Consider the following 5,633-nt stretch of genomic DNA (forward strand, 5'->3'; position numbering starts at 1 on the left):
AAATTCAAAGGAAAGCAATTTCTTCTTTCATCTGAAGTCGGACTGTATTTTTTGTTCTCTTTTTAGGAACAGGCTTGTATTCCTGTTGACAAATCCTGGTTTCAGAAACATCTTAGAATAAGGATTTTTAACAGAGTACAAGGAGGAATAGAGGCACCGGGGGGGGGGAGAAGGGGGGCAAGCTCCTTTGACAGACCTTAGCGCACTAGGGAGGGAAGAAGGGGCAGGTCCAGAGGGGATTAGCATACCCTTTATAAGGTAGGAGCAGGCTAGGGATGAAGGTCAGTGGTGGCGAGGAGGCTGGTTGGTGAGGAAGCTGAATGGCCTGTGAGCCTACAAGGAACCATGAGCAGGGAGAAGGAGAAGGGTGAAGCTACTCCTTTCCTCCGTAGCCAACCTGAAGCCTATTGCTCTGGACCTGCAAAGGGGGAGCCGCCCCCTTTGACCGCTTGTGAACTTCATTGACCCTGGGGTGGTAGGCGCCCTTTAAGCCTGGGGTGGCAAGCGAGGCCAGACATGTATAATTAAGAATGCACAGTTCAATATCTTCATATCTAATCATGTTATGACGTCCTCTAAGATAAGGGTACCCGTGGCTAGACAAATGAGGGATGCTCTGATCAGTATGAAGCATATTTAAGGAGGAAAAATTATATTTCAGTCAGTGTAATAATAAAACATACATTGGACATCTCAGTTCTTAACTCTGGTCCTTTTCAATATAAGCAGTGCATTTACAGCTTAGGTACCATTCAAATATTTTTGAAATGCTTCTCTCTTCTGATCCTCAATCCATCTAATTGGGCACAGCCATTAATGTTGGTGTTTACTTAATAAAGAGATCAACATAGAGGGCGTGTTGTGGTGACAAGGATTTGATTTGTTCTGGAGGTCAACAAGATGCTTGGTATTTGCTCGTGTGCTGAAGGGCAGCTGATTGAAAGAGATCTCGGAGAAAAGGGAATGCTGGGAGACCTTTGTAAAGCTGCTAGCAAACCACTTGTCTCACCCCAACTAGCACAACACATACTGATGGTTGCTGGAAAGTCTAGTTATAAAGAATGTTTCTGGCAATTGTCAGCAATAAATCACACGGAGTCCAGCTCAGACGAATCTTGCTCCTTTCTTGGCCACTGAAAGGTGATCGTTTTTTGAAAGCGCAGAAGTGAAACAAAAAGACATTTTGACAGCATTTTGCTTTAGAACCAACAAACATGTCTACTTGCTACACATTCCTGGCATCCTTCTCAAGAGCTGACTTGACTTTGAGTTCTTCATCCACTCTGTGGTCCAAAGATGGAAGAACTTGCTGTGGGAGAAAGGGCAGCTTTAGATATTGTGATCATGCTCAGCCTGCTTCCACCTTTGGCTACAGGCAGGAAATAGTCATGTACGAAAGGGAATCGATGAAATTGTGCAAATTTCCCTGTTCATCTTCCCCCACCTAGCTTGAATGTGACCATTTTGGGCTACTAGCCAAATCCTGACTGATGGTATTCAATGGCCACTACCTCAAGTACCACCAGTGGTACAAATACCACTGGTTGAAAAACACTGGTCTATAGCCAATCTGTAGTTCATTGATAGAGTTGATACAAGCCCCCTAATGGTTGGCAACCTTCAGTCTCGAAAGACTATGGTATAAGCCTGGTTGGTTGGCAACCTTCAGTCTCGAAAGACTATGGTATAAGCCTACAGCACCCAGTATTCCCAGGCGGTCTCCCATCCAAGTACTAACCAGGCCTGACCCTGCTTAGCTTCTAAGATCAGACGAGATTGGGCATGTGCAGGGTAACAGTTGCTGTGGTATAAGCCTACAGCACCCAGTATTCCCAGGTGGTCTCCCATCCAAGTACTAACCAGGCCTGACTCTGCTTAGCTTCCGAGATCAGACAAGATCGGGCATATGCAGGGTAACAGTTGCCCCAGCAGCTGTCAAATGCCTGAATCAGGCACGTGACGTAATAATAATAATAATAATAATAATAATAATAATAATAATAATAATAACAACTTTATTTCTACCCCGCCTTTCTCCCCGAAGGGACTCAAGGCGGCTTACAACATATTAAAAACAATTTAAAAAACAAATAAAAACATATTAACACATACTAAAAACAGCAGTCAGAGTAAAAATAGGTAAAAAGAGCATAGAGCAGCAGCAAGTCATAAAAGAATCAGGCCTGTAAAAAAATATTAAAAGATGTTAAAAAGATGTTAAAAGGCCAAGAACTCAGAAGGCCTGTTTAAACAGAAGGGTCTTCAGGCCTTGCCGAAAGGTCTCAAGAGAAGGAGCCATTCTTAAGTCAAGGGGAAGGGAGTTCCATAGCGTTGGTGCCACTACTGAGAAGGCCCTATTTCTTACAGCCGCCCCACGTACCTCCCTAAGCGGCGGCACTTGTAAAAAGGCCTTCTCTGATGACCTGAGAGGGCGAGCCGGATTGTACGGGAGCAGGCGATCTCTAAGATACCCTGGTCCAGAGCAGTATAGGGCTTTAAAGGTCAATACCAGCACCTTGAATTGGGCCCGGAAACGAATGGGCAGCCAGTGCAGCCGCTGGAGAAGCGGACTGACAGGGTCGAACCGCCTACCTCCAGTAACCACACGGGCCGCCGCATTCTGCACTAGTTGCAGTTTCCGAACCGTCCTCAAGGGCAGCCCCACATAGAGTGAGTTACAGTAATCTAATCTCGATGTCACCGAGGCATGGATCACCGTGGCCAGGTCTGCACGATCCAAGTACGGCCGCAGCTGGCGCACCAGCCGAAGCTGAGCGAAGGCCCCCCTAGCCACAGCCGCCACCTGGGAATCCAGGAGCAGCTGCGAGTCCAGGTGGACCCCCAAGCTGCGGACCTGCTCCTTCAGAGGGAGTGCAACCCCATTCAGCGCAAGCCGATAGTCCAGCACCTGCATCGAGGATTTCCTAACCAGGAGAGCCTCTGTCTTATCCGGATTTAATTTCAGCTTGTTAGCCCCCATCCAGATCCTCACTGCCTCCAGACAGCGCTCCAGGTCCTCAACCGCCACCCTGGAGTCTGGAGGAAAGGAGAGATAGAGCTGGGTGTCATCAGCATATTGATGGCACCCCACTCCAAACCCCCGGATGACCTCTCCCAGCGGTTTCATGTAGATGTTAAATAGCATGGGGGACAGAATTGAGCCCTGTGGCACCCCGCATCTCAAGGGCCAGGGTGTCGAACAGGCATCCCCCAGCACCACCATCTGGGACCGACCCTCCAAGTAGGAGCGGAACCACCGCAAAACAGTGCCTCCAGCTCCCAACTCGGCCAATCGGCCCAGAAGGATACCATGGTCGATGGTATCGAAAGCCGCTGAGAGGTCCAGCAGGACCAACAGGGACGCACTCCCCCTGTCCAGTCCCCGGCGTAGGTCATCCACCAAGGCGACCAAGGCGGTTTCCGTCCCAAAGCCCGGCCTGAAGCCAGATTGAAAAGGATCCAGATAATCCGCTTCATCCAAGACCCTCTGGAGTTGGGATGCCACCACCCACTCAGTTACCTTGCCCAGAAACGGGATGTTGGAGACTGGCCGGTAGTTATCCAACACAGTGGAATCCAGGGAGGGCTTCTTCAGGAGGGGGCGAACCACCGCCCGTTTCAAAGCAAGTGGTAACGTCCCCTCCATCAAGGAAGAGTTGACCACCCTCCCTGTCCACTCAGCCAGCCCACCCCGGGCAGCTCTTATCAACCAAGCTGGGCAAGGGTCAAGCAGGCAGGCAGATGGCCTCACACTCCAAAGGAGTCTGTCCACATCCTCAGGCTGTACAAGCTGAAAAGAATCCCACAACACAGGACAAGCAGTTGCCAAGGGGACATCGTCAGACACTGTCAATGTGGCATCCAAGTTGTGACGAATACGATCGATTTTATCTGCAAAATGTTGCGCAAACACATCACAGCGGCTGACCGTGTATTTCTCCTGGTCTACTGGGGGGGGGGGCTGATGAAGGAGGCCCCGCACCACACGGAACAGCTCTGCTGGACGGTTGTCAGCAGACGCAATGGTAGCAGAGAAGAACGATCTCTTCGCTGCTACCACCGCCACGGAATAGGCTCTGTAATGGGCTCTACTCCGTGTCCGGTCGGATTCATCCCGAGTTTTCTGCCACCGTCGCTCTAGACGCCTGCCCTGCCGCTTCATCCTTCGCAGCTCCTCAGTGAACCAAGGAGCCGCTCCGAGTCTGCGACGTGGCAGAGGTCGCTCCGGAGCAATCTCATCCACTGCCCTGGTCATTTCCCCATTCCAGAGGTCAACCAGGGCCTCAGATGAGACGCCAGTCTTGGCAGTGGGGAAATCCCCCAGAGCCCTCAGGAAACCTTCAGGATCCATTAGCCTCCGGGGGCGGACCATAGAAAACGGTCCCCCGCCTCTGCGGAGGTAGGAAGTCGCAACAAGCCTAAACCTTACCAGGAAGTGATCTGTCCATGACAATGGAGTGATCTTGATCTCCTCTACGTCCAGATCACTGCCCCCTTGCCCAGCTGTAAACACCAGGTCCAGCACATGTCCTGCAGTATGTGTTGGGGCCAAGATCTTCTGGGACAGGCCCATGGTTGTCATGGCGGCCATGAAATCCTGAGCTGCACCTGACACAGGGGCCTCGGCATGCACATTGAAGTCCCCCAGCACTAATAGGTGGGGGGCCTCCAATGCCACCCCCGAGATCACCCCAGTCAGCTCAGGCAGGGAGACTGTTGGGCAGCAGGGCGGGCGGTACACCAACAGAATCCCAATCCTGTCCGGTCCTCTCAACACAACATGCAGGCACTCGAACCCAGCAAACTGCTGGACAGGGCACCTGGTAAGGGAGATGGACTCACGATAGACCATTGCAACTCCCCCTCCCCATCCCTGCAATCTTGGCTGCTGCAACACCTGGAAACCTGGAGGACAGAGTTCAGAGAGACTAACTCCTCCTGCCATGTCCAACCAGGTCTCCGTAACACATACCAGGTCGGCTTTCTCATCCAGGATTAAATCCCGGATGATGCAGGTTTTATTATTCACCGACCTGGCATTCAAAAGCAGCAGCTTCAGATCCAGGGACTCACCGCCAAGACCACCAGGCATCCGAGAATTGGGGGAAGGACCAGAAGGAGAGATGATCTGCCTATGATGAACTCTCCTTCTCCTGTAACGGCCTGTCCAACTCCCACCGCCATATCTCCCTTGGCCCGTCACTCTCTTGATAGTGGCACCCCTCCCCTCCCCTGAGCTCCCTCCTAAAAAGAAACACATGTGGCAAGGCCCACCTTCTGAGACTGGCCTATACAGAGAGAGATACCCAGCAGGACTGCTTACAAAAAACAAGGCAGGCCTAGCACTGGGTGTCTCACAGGCCAATCCTCTGCTGCAAAAAGACTGTGCTGCCCTAAAGATTTCAGTTGCTTCTCTCTCCCCTGCCTTAAACAGAAGGGGAGGAAAAATCCGACCACTGCTTCAGTTCGTCAGCCAGGAAGGGAGCCTTGGTCTTCAGGGCACGAGTCCCAGGCTAAGAGCCACGGGCCAAGAGCCCTTCGGCTCGCGCCAAAGGCTCGCGCCTCTGGCAAGCCAGAGGCTTAAGCAGGTACCTGCAGGGAGAAAGCAGCCACTCGTCAGTCCCGAGACCAGA

The 5,633-nt window shown here is 51.6% G+C and overlaps 2 pseudogenes; both read right to left on the bottom strand.

Moving 5' to 3' along the window:
• Positions 1-1,689: 1,689 nt before the first annotated feature.
• On the bottom strand, positions 1,690-1,809 carry LOC136655153 (5S ribosomal RNA; annotated as a pseudogene).
• Positions 1,810-1,811: 2 nt separating this feature from the next.
• On the bottom strand, positions 1,812-1,931 carry LOC136654659 (5S ribosomal RNA; annotated as a pseudogene).
• Between the last annotated feature and the right edge of the window lie 3,702 nt (positions 1,932-5,633).

Source organism: Tiliqua scincoides, chromosome 5 (assembly GCF_035046505.1).
Source record: "Tiliqua scincoides isolate rTilSci1 chromosome 5, rTilSci1.hap2, whole genome shotgun sequence".
Taxonomy (NCBI): Eukaryota; Metazoa; Chordata; class Lepidosauria; order Squamata; family Scincidae; genus Tiliqua; species Tiliqua scincoides.